We start from the raw sequence: 15,925 nt of genomic DNA, 5'->3' as shown, positions 1-15,925 counted from the left end.
CTCCACGAGTGCTTCACTGTAGCGTATAACTTTAAACTTTTGTAATAATTGAGGAATACGATAATCAATAAATATCGTAGACATTATATTTGATGTATTGAATCTAAATGCAGATTCATCACTAAAATAAAACCATAAATCGCTTACCAGAGATTGAGCTTTGGCAAGAAAACGAACTGAAAAATAATTTAATAAAAGTAATATTATTAATCTAATAATGTATAATGATATAAAAATACGCTAAATTACTTGATCAAGTTAATTATAAAAATTCATTTATAATTGTATTACATACTATAATGTTTGACAAATATACCCTATAAAAAATTATATTTTCGAATTTTATTAATATAGAATTAAAATGTGTCATAAAGGAGAAAATTTCACCGATGTTATCTAATGTATAATTGATTTATTAGACAAATATGGCAGTAAGTTTACTATGATTATTATAGTAAGAACTAAAGTTTTCTCAAAATGCGTTAAAAAAACTATATATATATATATATATATGTAGCGACTTATGAATAAATTCACCAGATCTTTTAAGAAAGCAATGTTTATTCATTGAAAGTATAAAGCGAAAGACAAAAAGAATTAATATATAACAAATAAATGAATGAATGTGTTGTTATGGAAATATTGATTTTTCTTAAAAACATTATGTTAATTAATGAATTGAAGTTATTACAAATGTAAAAAGTGTAAAAGTGCAGTGAAAAGTGTAAGGTGTAATAAAAGTGTAGAGTGTAAATGAAAGATGTGGATGATGAATGCTACATATATATCAGGAGACGCGGTAGTGTCTCCGGCCATGTTTAAACCCTAAGAGACCTTAAAAGACACTACAAGTCTCATATCCTGCACCATCAAAGTCTATTTTTGGGGGGTGTAGAACTACTAAAATATAAAAAATTTTGAATTGCACGTAATATAACCTGAAAGGCGGCATCGCCACGAGTAATTTGAGCCAAGAAGAAATAAAATCGGTCAAGCCGTTCTGGACATACAAGCGGTCAAAAAGTGACGTTTTTCATGAAAAATGAAGTAACGTCGTCTTCTTCTTCTTCTTCTTCTTCTCTGTCCGCGTCCGCTGACGTCATCAGGATTATATATACAGGGTGTCCGGTGACTCGTGTTCCAACTCTCGTAGATAGGTAGAGTGGGCCAAACCGAGACGAAAAGTCCTGTAGCATTTTGCGAAATTCTTAATAATTAATGATTTATTCATAAAAAACGTCGGCCAATTGTACGCGTCTTCACTCGGAGGCGGAGACGTCACTAGGCGCCCGGCGCCGTCATTAAGCGCGCTGGGCGGAGCGTTCGACAAAAGACAAGCCCGATCAGGACGGCTGTGTATGTGCTTATAAAGTGGAGGCTTGACAAATTATTTTTTACAATTTGAAAATTTCGACATCATATTTGGTAATGTACTATAAAAAATACGTAAAATTACTAATATAAAAATAAGTGTAAAATTACATGATAAATAATAAAAAAATATTACATTTCCATTATTTATCGCGTAATTCGGCATTTATTGTTAATGTAATTTTACATAATTTTTTGTGTGTGTGTATCTCGAAATTCAGAATGCATAGGAAACAGAAATTCGATGCAAGTTACACGATAATACTCGGATACGTTTAGTCGAAATTTTAATATGAATAACAAATAATCATTCTCTCAAGAAACTCTCTCTCTCTCACTCACTCACTCACTCACTCACTCTCTCTCTCTCTCTCTCTCTCTCTCTCACTCTCTCTCTCTCACTCTCTCACACTCACTCTCTCTTTCTCGTGGCATATTTGTCATCCTTTCCTCACCACCTTGCGGTAGATAACATGGCGCATTTTTTTTTAAGTGGTATCTCCAATAGATCTAATCCACTCTCATATTTTAATTCAACAGTTGTTCGAAGTGATTTCCTCCTTCGCGCGAACACAATTCGGCTCTTCGAACCATATTTCGCGTAGCGCGATACGCCATTTCCGGCGTGATGCTATTAAAAGCAGCGAGAATTGCTTCTCGTACCTCTGCTTCTGTGCTATCACGCCTGTGCTCGACTAAATTTTTAATGTGTCCCCACACGAAATAGTCGAGCACATTGAGATCTGGCGATTGCGCCGGCCAAATAATTGGTCCACCTCGACCGATCCACATGTCGGGATAGTGCGCATTTAAAAAATCGCGCACTTGACGCGCGAAATGCGCAGGTGCCCCGTCATGTTGGAAAATGAGGCCTGCTCTTACATCGAGAGGGACATCCTCGAGTAAATCACATAACTCATTTTCCAGGAAACGTCGGTAGAATTCACCATTTAGTCGCGGCGGTAAGAAATAAGGGCCGATCTAAAAAAACGTCACAAAAGAATTTATTAAAGCTGCAATGGAAGATTTCTTAATTAATAAGAAAATTTATTATTTACAATTTGGTTTCCAATTATTCCTGCCCACACGTTTATGGTCCACCGATACTGGAATGCACACTGTCGAACAACGTGCGGGTTTTCTTCCGCCCAATATAAATAATTTCGGCTATTAAATATATCGTTCGGTGTAAACGTCGCTTCGTCTGTCCACAGAATGCGATCCGGAAATATATTATTCCGTCGGCATTGAGCGAGAAACCCTACGCATGTTTCACAGATTGTTTATATTTATTAATCTTTTAATAACGCAAAAACAAAATAAAAATGATAAAAATACCTTCACAAAAGTAGACGCGCGGTGCTCTATCTCTCGGTAGAAGTTGTTGTACCCGCTGAAAATGATACGGGTGCAATCCGTTTTGGCGTAGAGTACGGTGCACCACGTATCGCGAGAGACCGAGTATCCGAGCTGCACGTCGCACACTGCTCCTGGGATTCTCTTCAAACTCTCTCAGGATTCTTTCTTCCGCATTTACATCGTAATGCAATGGTACATTTACATTTCGACGATTTGGAAGAACATTTCCAGTCTCTCTCGCGCGTTGAACACATCTCAATATTAATTGGTGAGAAGGATATCGCTCACGTCCGGGGAATCTCGCCGCGTAAATGCGAGCCGCGGCACGAGCATTTTCTCCGGCTAAACCGTACGCGATAATTATATCTGTGTACTCCCTTGTAGTATACATTTCTTAATATTTAATTTAATCTTTTGTCGAGGTTTGCATTTACGCGGAGAGATTCCCCGGGCGTGAGCGATATCCTTCTCACCATATTAAGATGTGTTTAACGCGCGAGACAGGAAATATTCTTCCAAATCGTCGAAATGCAAATGTACCATTGCATTACGATGTAAATGCGGAAGAAAGAATCCTGATAGAGTTTAAAGAGAATCCCAGGAGCAGTGTGCGACGTGCAGCTCGGATACTCGGTCTCTCGCGATACGTGGTGCACCGTACTCTACGCCAAAACGGATTGCACCCGTATCATTTTCAGCGGGTACAACAACTTCTACCGAGAGATAGAGCACCGCGCGTCTACTTTTGTGAAGGTATTTTTATCATTTTTATTTTGTTTTTGCGTTATTAAAAGATTAATAAATATAAACAATCTGTGAAACATGCGTAGGGTTTCTCGCTCAATGCCGACGGAATGATTTATTTCCGGATCGCATTCTGTGGACAGACGAAGCGACGTTTACACCGAACGGTATATTTAATAGCCGAAATTATTTATATTGGGCGGAAGAAAACCCGAACGTTGTTCGACAGTGTGCATTCCAGTATCGGTGGACCATAAACGTGTGGGCAGGAATAATTGGAAACCAAATTGTAAATAATAAATTTTCTTATTAATTAAGAAATCTTCCATTGCAGCTTTAATAAATTCTTTTGTGACGTTTTTTTAGATCGGCCCTTATTTCTTACCGCCGCGACTAAATGGTGAATTCTACCGACGTTTCCTGGAAAATGAGTTATGTGATTTACTCGAGGATGTCCCTCTCGATGTAAGAGCAGGCCTCATTTTCCAACATGACGGGGCACCTGCGCATTTCGCGCGTCAAGTGCGCGATTTTTTAAATGCGCACTATCCCGACATGTGGATCGGTCGAGGTGGACCAATTATTTGGCCGGCGCGATCGCCAGATCTCAATGTGCTCGACTATTTCGTGTAGGGTCACATTAAAAATTTAGTCGTGCACAGGCGTGATAACACAGAAGCAGAAGTACGAGAAGCAATTCTCGCTGCTTTTAATAGCATCACGCCGGAAATGGCGTATCGCGCTACGCGAAATATGGTTCGAAGAGCCGAATTGTGTTCGCGCGAAGGAGGAAATCACTTCGAACAACTGTTGAATTAAAATATGAGAGTGGATTAGACCTATTGGGGATATCACTTAAAAAAAAATGCGCCATGTTATCTACCGCAAGGTGGTGAGGAAAGGATGATTAAATATGCCACGAGAGAGAGAGAGAGTGAGAGAGAGAGAGTGAGAGAGGAGAGAGAGAGTGAGAGAGAGTGAGTGAGAGAGAGAGAGAGAGAGTGAGTGAGTGAGTGAGTGAGTGAGTGAGAGAGAGAGAGTTTCTTGAGAGAATGATTATTTGTTATTCATATTAAAATTTCGACTAAACGTATTCGAGTATTATCGTGTAACTTGCATCAAATTTCTGTTTCCTATGCATTCTGAATTTCGAGATACACACACACAAAAAATTATGTAAAATTACATTAACAATAAATGCCGAATTACGCGATAAATAATGGAAATGTAATATTTTTTTATTATTTATCATGTAATTTTACACTTATTTTTATATTAGTAATTTTACGTATTTTTTATAGTACATTACCAAATATGATGTCGAAATTTTAAAATTGTAAAAAATAATTTGTCAAGCCTCCACTTTATAAGCACATACACAGCCGTCCTGATCGGGCTTGTCTTTTGTCGAACGCTCCGCCCAGCGCGCTTAATGACGGCGCCGGGCGCCTAGTGACGTCTCCGCCTCCGAGTGAAGACGCGTACAATTGGCCGACGTTTTTTATGAATAAATCATTAATTATTAAGAATTTCGCAAAATGATACAGGACTTTTCGTCTCGGTTTGGCCCACTCTACCTATCTACGAGAGTTGGAACATGAGTCACCGGACACTCTGTATATAATTTTTTGCACAATTAAAATATATATTTCAAATGTGCCTACACTGCCCGTAGCATTAAATGATATCCACGTACAAAAAAGCCCAGATTTTATTTTGCAATCTATTTTATGAATAAATAAGTATTCATCAAACTACTAAGAATAATTTTATTAAATTGATCAATATATTTGGTTCATTTTATCGCGTCCATCAAAATGGGAAGGAAAAGAAACTCTCCGATTAATGTTATTTCTTATCAATCAGATATTCGATCAAATGATAAATTGTCGATACTATCTTCGATTGAATTTGCTCGTTTTTCCGAAGTCAAAGTTCACAACTTGAATTTTTATCAACATTTATATGTAAAATGTAAAATATCACTATTTTCTTATCGTGCAAATCAATCAAAGTTTAGATTGACAATTCACAAAACAAAGCATATGATTTTTCGAATATTTTTAATTATGATTGACCAATAAAGTAATCGGATATTTTTCTTCTTCTTTTCCTCTTCGATGACGATAAATAAACCATACACAGATCAATTTAAAATATTCTTATTACATTTCTTGTTATAATTTGATTAGTTTCATGAATAAATTATTTTATTCAAAAATTGCAAAAATATAAGTCCTGGGCCCTGTTCAGGGATTATCAACCTTGTGCTGTCCGGCACTTGCTTAATATATAATATATATATATATATATCTATATATATACAAATACCTATTGTATTTATTTAGCAATATGTTTATCCTATTGAACTATCTATCATCTCATGCTAAATCAACCTATCTAATCGATCTATCTATCTATCGATCGATTGATCGATCTCTTCTCTCTTTTCTACAATTGCATTCATTCATAAAAAATTTTTATCTATTTATTCTTCTTTTATATATGATCACGTATCTAATTTTTTCAAAATATTGTACTTACAAGTAAAAATAATTAAATTTATAATCTAATAATATATAAAAATCTTTTATGAATTAATATTACAAGTTTTAGTAGATCATTTTTTGTAATAAAATAACTGATTTATATGATTTTCTTTATTAACACTGCTCGTTTTGATAATAATACATTATATGTATTCAATCTCTACACTACTTTTTATATAAATCAATTTATTACAAGAATATTTACTTTATAATCAATTATATTATTATAATAGGCCTTTTATACCATACACCCACTTACACACAATATATAGATATGTCTGTGTATGTTTATAAACAGTCCTATCTATAATAATTATAATTGATTATAAAGTAAATAATGATTACTTTATAATCAATTTTAATAATTATTATAGATAGGCCTGGTTATACACATACCAGGGGACAAGGGGAAAGATCACATAAAGGGGGAAAAGGTAGGGGTGGATGGCGCTGTGGGATAGGGGTAAACACTTACACAACAATATATAATATGTCTGTGTATGTGTATAAACAGGCCTATCTATAATAATTAAATTGATTATAAAGTAATACTTCTTGTATGATTTATATAAAGTATTTTAGAGATTGAATACATAATAATGCCTATTATTATCAAAACAGAGCGTATTTAGATAAGAATAAATCATTTATTTATACAAAAAATTATCTACTAAAACTTGTATTATTATATTCATAAAAGATTTTTATATATTATTAGATTATAAATTTATTATTTTTACTTTTTTGTAATGTACAATATTTTTTAAAAAATTATTAGATACGTGTACATATATAAAAGATGCAAGTAGAAAAGAAAAGATACAGATAAATCAATAGATAGATAGATAGATAGATAGTTGATGCGTAGATGATAGAATAGTTCGATTAGATAGACAGATTGCTACATAAATCAATAAGTAATGTGTATATATTAACTATATATATATAATATATATATATATATATATAATATATACAGAGTGTCCCAAAAGATCGGAACACTGAAAAATCTCGAAAGTTATACTTTTACAGAAAAAAGATTCAGAAAAAAGAAAAAAAAAAAAAACTTTTTATTGATCTTTCAGTTTGACTTGACGGCGTTACCAAGGTCAAATAGGTAAACCTTTGATTTTTTAGATAAACCTATTTTTTTATTACTATTCTTGTAGCTATCTGGAGTTTTCCAAACACTAATAAAAAAATTTTTTATTAGGAGTACCCTTTGTTTTAATAAAGGTTTAACAATTTTTTTGCCCCTAAAATAAAAATATCTTTGTAAAATATTCCTTTTCCCGGTTTAATCATTCTTTTTTGGGCACGTAATATGAACCACTTGATTGGTGTAAAAAAAAGTTGCTTAAAAAAAGTATGCTGCTGCATATTGATATTACTATTCATTGCTGTTTTCTTTATAATTGATTTCTTATTATACTGTGAAAAATTACGTATGATTACAAAAAGGGAAATATTTATAAAGAAATTTTATGCAAAAATGTTGCCTTCAACCTTTAACTCAAAGACCCTTTATAAAAATTTTATTATAGTGTTTGGAAAGCCTTCGAGATAAGCTCACAAAAATCATAAAAATTAGGATTAACATTAAGAAATTTAAGAAACCCTTTTTCTGACCTTGTAACCTGTCCAAGGTCAAACGTTCAGATCAATAAGTAGATTTTATAACTTTTGTCAAAAAAAACTTTTTTTTTAAACGTATATTTTTCAGATTTTTCAGTTTCCGATCTTTTTGGGATACTCTGTAAAAAAATAATATATTATATATGTTGTGTTGTGTGTGTGGTTTATATATTTAATATATAAAATATAGTTTATATTCTTATTCATATTTATGGATTCAATTTTTTATAAATTTTTTTACAGTATATACAATTTTCTAAAGAAATTTTTTTTTCCCTAAAATAAGCATCCCTTCTTATTTTAAAAGTTGTTAGTAGTAGAAATTTATATTAAAATAAGTAGTAGTTAGCAATAGTACAATATTATACTAAGTTTAAGTTCATATAACAAAAAAAAGAAATATCCTCCCAAACGTTTTCATGTGCGCGTTTGGTTATTAAAAAAAGATATTTTATATCAGAGACGATTTTATTCGTCTGTTGTTGCTTAAAAAAATTTTTCCCCCAGAACAAATTGCTGTGCTTCTGTTTTAAAAAAAGATATTTTATTAGAGAAAGATTTTATACAGTCCGGTAGTAAAAATGTCGACTTTTTGCGAAATAAAATCATTTTGGTTTATCAAATAGCCCTCTGGATATAAATAATATCCAGGAAAGCATGCCTCAAGGCCGTCGCATGTCGAACTCTTCTTCCTCATATGTGAACTGAACTTCAGAGTTCATTCAATAATCATATGAAGAACATAGAGTGCCAATTTTTTATTAATTGGAAAGTTCTTAAAACTAAAACCGAAGGCCAAGAGAAAAATGACTCTAGGAATAGCACATCTAGAATACTAGCCATGAATCCATCGATTTTCAAAAATCGGTGGGCATTGGAATTTCGATACAATAGATTCTAAAGTTTAGTACTCAAAAAGTTCAATGCCTAAGTCAATTTCTGAAACATATATTTGTAATAAAGATATCGAACTTTGGGCGAAGATGATTATTTGTTATCGAGAATGGCCAAACTCTGGATATAAAATCGTAATCCAGGAACGCTTGCTGCAGGCCGTCCATTGTCGACTTTTCTCCCTTATGGAAAGAACTCCAGAGAGTATTCATAACATGAACGGCTTGAGTGGCCAATTTAAAACATTGGAACTCATAAAAACTAAAACCGAAAAGTTTAAGACGAATTTTACTTTTCAAATGCCAAATGTGCATACTGAAGGCCGAATTCGGTCGAACCCAAAGATCCGCAAATAATTAAGCATTATATGGCTGCTGCAATAGAAACTATTCAGTGGGAATTGGCCATGCCCAATTAGAAGAGCTGTGTGCGCTATGAATATTCATGTATGTCCGATAACAAGTTATAATCAAATCGATATATTTTAGAAGTAGACGAGTTTGAGAAACAGAACCAGTGCCATGGAAAAAAAACAAAAAAAATTTTATGAAAATGGCTGGCCAAACTGAAAATCAACTGGCCTCTCGAAAGGGGGGGGGAACGATGTTGATAAACGGTATTCCGTACATAACTGTAATAGCTGATGCTAGTTGGGTAAAAGTCGAAACTGCCACTGGCTACATTCTCTTTCCGGTTTGGTCCTGTTAATGGTTACCACACTAAAAAAGTTCTTTTATCTGGTAATCCTCAATAAATTTGCACGATATCCGATGTAGCGGACACGAAACGGATCAAACCAAAAAACCATAAATGCTATAGAAATTTCGATCGTAACGCAAGCCCCACAAGTATGAGAGCGACGCATTGCAGAATCTTTAAAATTGTAGCCTGTAAATGCATGGATTAATTTTTAGAACAGTTTTGACGATGGCGATAGCAGCGTCTATCATGTCGTCATTGATAGCAGACCATATCGGGAACAAATGGTGAGCACCGTGAAAAAATAGATTCACCAATCTTTGCTTTGCAATCGATGCAAAAGCTGCAGGCGGTAGCAGGGACAAACTCAGCCAAAAATGGCATAGAAAGCCGGTTTTGTCCAGCTCGAATGTTTGTAAAGAACAGACATTATGAACATACTAACAAGAAGTGATAGAAGCAATTGATTTACGAATAAACCCGAGCAACCTCACCATGAGAAAGCTAGAGATTACAAAGATATTAAACATTCCTAGTCATATATTTGGTGAACATAACGATGTAAGAAACGCGGTCGTATGTTGACCTTGATGAAACAAGAAAATTTGTACCGTTTTGCTCAAATTACAATTACACGAATCTTTACAAGAGTAAGAAGGCCGATCATATATTTAAGCGCTTATTCCGACGGTGTTGTTGTACAATACAACCACAATCCTGTAAGTCGTTCAATTCGGGGGGGGGGGGGGGGGGGATAATCTTCAAAAAAAATTGCTGTAGCGCATTAATTTGTAACCGAGGCTCTTTAGCAATGCTAGGTTGCGGAGGCATGTTTTTGCAATATAATCGAAACAAAGGTCTTACGGAAATGCATAAAAGCATGGATCAAATTGTTCCTCCTACTGTCGAAATTCTGGAAAAGACGACAACTTAAAGTTGTCAAGCACTAGAAATCTCGGAATTGATGCAACGAAAACTTTAACCGAAGTCAGGAACAGATTGTCATTACGGTCCGCAATCACAAAAACCTGAGCTTCTACCCACAGAGGTTTTTGAACAACTTCTACAAAATTATTTGGAAAAGTTTTTGAAAATGTGAAAAATTGGGAACAAATTGAAGCGTAATACAATAAAGCAAAAGTTATTCAGATTGTGGCAATTCACTGAGCAGGAACTGTTAAAATTAGCGGGAGCTGATGTAACAATATCGGTTTTTTTTTAGAATATCACAATTGTATTTTTGATAAGACAACACCCGTATGGTTCGAAACGTTAAAATAACATATATTAACAACCTAAATTGAAGCCTAGTGTTTGCAGTTCAAATTTTAAATAACCATATACTTAATAAATTTCTTTACATCTTAAAAATGCACGCATTATTTTGTTAAAGATAATAACTTACCAGAGAGCTCTCAAATAAATATATGATTTCTTTTATCATAACCTACAAACGTCAATAACTGCTCACTTCTGATACTATTAAAGTTAGATCGAGTTTGTCATTTCTATAGTCACTTTGTTGATTTTAATAAATATTTCGTATGTACTTTGTACATGAACATTAATCTTATCGATTGTTATTTTGCATTTGAATATACATTATATGTTATGACATTCATCCTGATGATAAATTTTATCTGTGTATAATAAAACATTAAGTTCTCTAATTTTTCGTTAAAAATAAGCCAAATTTAAACAACTTTGATAAAAATGAACAACATTTAAATCCAAAGAAAAGAGTTTTCAAAGCTTGCAATCTTTTATAAAATTGTTTACTTTTTTTTAGTTTCGGTTGAATTTAATTATTTTGAAACCATGATTATAAATGTTGTTTGCCCGGGTGATACACAAGGGGTCTCGCCAAATTAGGATAAGGATCCTGGGCGTCAGGACTTATTCGGTTTGAGAAATAAAGCACTTCAACTTTTATTATAAAACTTTATTCAGTAAACCGCTTGACTTTTATTGTTTTACACCATGTACACTTTGCGTATATTTGTTACGCACTGTTTAACTATATATACTTCGCGTATCGCGCGCGAACTGCGAGAAGTGTTAAGATCGCAACGCGGCTAGCGAGATCGTTTAAAGAACGACGGCGAAAGCGTCTGAAGCGACTTGTCGACTGAGCCGGTTGCGTCTTCTGCTTCGTTTTATTAGTATCACTTTTTGGATTTTCTCGATCGGATGGGTGCCTGGCAACAGGCCCCTCGTCAAGGACCAAGTGCAAGCGTAAGCAGATTCAAAGTCTTTGCTGCTTTGCTGCTCGTTGAGCAATTTCGGTTCCCGCGTATATCTCGCAACGTATGCGTTTTTACGCGGGTCAAGTGTCCGTCGTCAAGCGGATGTAATACTAGTAATTATTTCTTAATAGTTATATCTCTTGGGGATTTAAACAACATTGAAAAAAACAAAATAAAAATTTTTGTCTTGTGGACTTCTCACTTTCCAAAAAATCTACGGACAATTTTTTAAACTTTGGAATGTGAGATTTTAAAGTTTGTCCCTGTAAATCATTTTTTAATGTTTCTTAAATTTTTTATTATGCATTATCGCGAATCAAGTAAAAAATTAGTATTTTGATTTTAATTGTTTATATTTCGGTTAAAAATTATCGTAATTCAAAAATAACGATACAATTAATGAAGTCGCCAGTTATGAGTAAACCCTACAAAAATTATCCGATTGCAAAAAATTTTCCGAAGCGCCAATAACGTGCTGCTGTGACATTATTCTCAGGTGTTTCAAAATCACATATTCAAAATTCAAGCGCTAATGAATCAAGAACCGTACGTGACAAAATTTCCGATTTGCAAATGTATCAACGAGCGCCAATAGGGCTGCTGTTGACATCATTTCAATGAAATTTAGAATTAGTGGTGAAGGGTCATAAATGTGCAAATGCAACTATCCAAAATTTCAAGCGCTAATGATCAAAACCGTACGTGACAAAATTAATCCGATTGCAAAAATGTATCCAAACGCCAATACGGCTGCTGTGACAATCCTCAATAAATCATCATAAAAATGCATATTTCAAAATTTCAAGTGTCAATGATCATATAAAAATCATGGCACAAGAGACATACTCTGTCAGTATTTTATCAAGTATTCCGCAAGAGCATCAGATGGCAGTTAAGTTTGTTGGAACAATCCCACAAGAGTAAATTCGATGAATAATACATTGTGTGGGGAGCAGCATGTGATGCATTTATTGCAATTATTTGAGACAAAGTCGAATTACACGTCCACGTTTAGCGATCGTAGTTCGCAATCGCTTGTGCGCCCAATTGCTCGTCTGGAAAATTTGAAAGAATACTATACGCAGACGTTTATATCACGCAGGTTGCCGGAAGTAAAAACAAACCATACGGCTAGGAATTGAGAGCCGCATATTGACTAGTGCGTTCGAAATTGGTAATCACGATCGAACCCGTCAATTTCTTGAAAATGCTAAAGACATTGTGATCGAGTAACGTGCAAAAAGTTTGCAAAATATCCTAGTGTTAAAGTAAACACTGTGTTTAATGGTGAGTTTGTGTCGGGAATAACATGCCAATAAAAGTATAATTAGCGATAAACTATGAACTTTTTTCCGTCACGTCTGATTTCGCGAATGGTTTGAAGCACCGCTCATCGACCCACTCAGCATCGGCTTGAAGAATTTTCAGAACGTGAATAGTTTTTGGGGATTAATCGTCGAATAATCAATTTGATTATAATCTCACAAGTGAATCCGATGCTTGCAAGAATGTTATCATGAGACGCGGTAGCGTCTCGCTAAGTTTATATCTTTTATTCGTCAAATTAAAATACAATCTACAAAAAAAACAAAAAAATATCGAAAGATATCGAAAAGATAGCGAAAATATCGAAACATAGCGAAAATTATCCGTAGGACGCTACTGTGTATCCTTTACCGGACGTACACGCCATTTTTCGTAACCTTGAAAACAAAATTTGAATATGTCTGAACGGAAACATATTTTTCAAAAGCAAATGAACCATATCACTCGAAAGCGGATTTATTAACTTACTATAACTATTTTTACTGTTTGTATATAAAGATCATTCCTACATTGATGTTTAATTGCAAAATTCCAAGCAATCGATCATATTACATTCAAGAATTTTTTTAAATACTTGACTGTAAATTGTGCACCAATGTCGCTCCTTATCTTTAAAAAAACAATTTCAATTATTTTTAAAAGTAACTGAAAAGTAACGACTGTTCTTTTTAGATTAACTGTAAACGAGTTATTTTTAATCGGTAACTTGTAACTGTAACTAGTTATTTTTTCAATGAAATAACTGTAACTATTTACTTGTTAACAAGTAACTTTCCCAACGCCTGATTATACATATCTATTAATTTAATTGGTTTTTATGGACATTTCAAATGTTTAATTGATCAATCAAAATCTAAATTGAATAAAATTTCTTTCTTCTGATACAATGTTTTAAAGCATTTGTTGCAATGTTTTTCCTGATCGCAATCAAAGTTTTCGAGATAGATGTTTAAAAGGCGCATTATTTCATTAATGAATGTTTTTATAAAAAAGGGTCAATATAATTTCATTGATTCTTTATTTCGGACTTATTTTGACTTCATCATTTCACTCTTCAAGATAGGGATGCGACTTCTGTGTGTGAATATATTCTGGTATATACACATTTCGTTACTAATCATCATTTTTAAGGACTTCGTAGTCAAAGGCTATAATACAAACAACAGCGCTAATTATTTTTTGTACATTACATTTTTTTACTTTTATTTTTACTTTTATTGTTGTAATTTAAATGAAAATTTTTATTAAACTTTAAATTTTTTTAATTTCCTAAATTTAATTCTTTTGGTGCTTATAATTACGTTTTTGAATATACGTTTAATATATTTGAATTAAAATAATTATTTAGAGATAAATCATTTATTTTTATAAAGTGATAAATATAAGGCCAACTTATCGAGCTGATTATTCGAGATGTTCAGTCAACTACCATTTATTACATGTATAAATTATAAAACTACAGTCATTATATTAAAACTAACGCAAATTACAATCATTCTATAAACGTTTCGACCGCACGCGGTCTTCTTCAGTATAATTATTGAAATATAAATTCTTACAATTCACATAATATCGAAATTTAATTATAGTTATTCAGAATCAAGAGTTTTTGAGCAATTAACGCGTGTTTCAATCCGTCCTGTCCAACAATGTTCGCCTCGATATGATCCCTGATTTTGTTCGATCTCGGATAGTTTCATCGTTAATATGCGAGAATTAACCCGTTCCGTAGGCGCTGCGATTATAAAAAATTAGAAAATAATAAAAAAAATAATAAAAAATAGAAATTAAAAAATAAAAACAATTAGAAATAAATAAAAAAATAAAAACAAAATTAAAGTAAAAAAACAACACAAAAATTAAAAATAATAAAAAAACAAAAAATTATAAGTATAAAACTAAGCTTGTAAAAGTGGAAATATTCACAACAAAACATAAAAAATAAAAAACAATAAAAAAAAAAATAAAAATAAAACAATTAGAAAATAAATAATAAAAATAAATTCGAAAACAAATTGAGAAAATAAAAAGAAATTAGAAAATAAAAAATTAGAAAATAATAAAATTTTTTACAAAAAAACACTCCCGCGCTGCCAACAAAGTTTAATTTTTACATTAGAAAATAACTAAAAAAAAAATATAAAAAATTAGAAAATAAAAATAAAAAACCAATTTAGAAATAATAAAAATAAAACAAAATTAAAGTAAAACAAACCAAAAATTAAAAATAATAAAAAAAACAAAAAATTATAAGTATAGAAAAATAAGCTTGTAAAAGTTGGAAATAATCACACATAAATAAAAGTCTGTTGTTTATTATATAATTTTTCTTATTTAAAGTTTATTGTTATCGATACATATTAGCGCTATATAATTTACAAAAATTTCAGATTTTGAATTCAAAAATTATTTTTAATTATAATTATTATATTAATTCTACAATTTACAAGAGCAGTCGGGAGACCGCCGCGCTAAGTGTGTGTTCCGCAGCGTCAGTATACATATGCGTTGTGTGCGTATGTGAGTGCATGTCAGTATGTGTATGAATGCGGGTTTCATATGTTCGTATGCGCGTGTTTGCGCGCATGAGTGCGTACATATGTTGGCCGTACCGTGCTGCGCGTGACTTCGTGCGCGTACATGTGTATGAGTGGTGAGTAACAGTCCGTTGAGTAGTCGATATTTGTAGTTTGGGGGGTGTCTATTTATTACATAAAACGTGCGCGTGCGTATATGTCCTCAAATTTAGCGCGGCGTCTCCCCGACTGCTTCTTGTAATTGTAGACAATAATAATAATTATAATTAAAAAAACATTTTTGAATTCAAAAATCTGAAATTTTTTTAAATTATATAGCGCTAAATTTATGATAACATAACTTAAAATAAAGAACAATTATATCATAAACAACGACTTTATTAATGTGTGATTATTTCCAACTTTTACAAGCTTATTTTTTTATACTTATAATTTTTTGTTTTTTTATTATTTTTTAATTTTTGTTTGTTGTTTTTACTGTATTTTGTTTTTTATTTTTTATTTATTCTAATTGTTTTTTATTTTTTTATTTTCTAATTTTTTTATTATTTTTTTTTTTATTTAT

At 32.5% G+C, this 15,925-nt stretch overlaps 2 pseudogenes; one reads left to right on the top strand and one right to left on the bottom strand.

Annotated features, from left to right (window-relative positions):
* Positions 1-2,050: 2,050 nt before the first annotated feature.
* Positions 2,051-3,121, bottom strand: LOC146719484 (uncharacterized; annotated as a pseudogene).
* A 22-nt stretch (positions 3,122-3,143) lies between these two features.
* Positions 3,144-4,142, top strand: LOC146719483 (uncharacterized; annotated as a pseudogene).
* The last annotated feature ends 11,783 nt before the right edge of the window (positions 4,143-15,925 follow it).

This window comes from Nylanderia fulva, unplaced genomic scaffold (genome assembly GCF_048542155.1).
Source record: "Nylanderia fulva isolate GAGA-0341 unplaced genomic scaffold, ASM4854215v1 Scaffold97, whole genome shotgun sequence".
In the NCBI taxonomy this organism is placed as follows: Eukaryota; Metazoa; Arthropoda; class Insecta; order Hymenoptera; family Formicidae; genus Nylanderia; species Nylanderia fulva.
The sequence above is the reverse complement of the archived record's forward strand: the minus strand, read 5'-3'. Positions and strand labels throughout refer to the sequence as shown.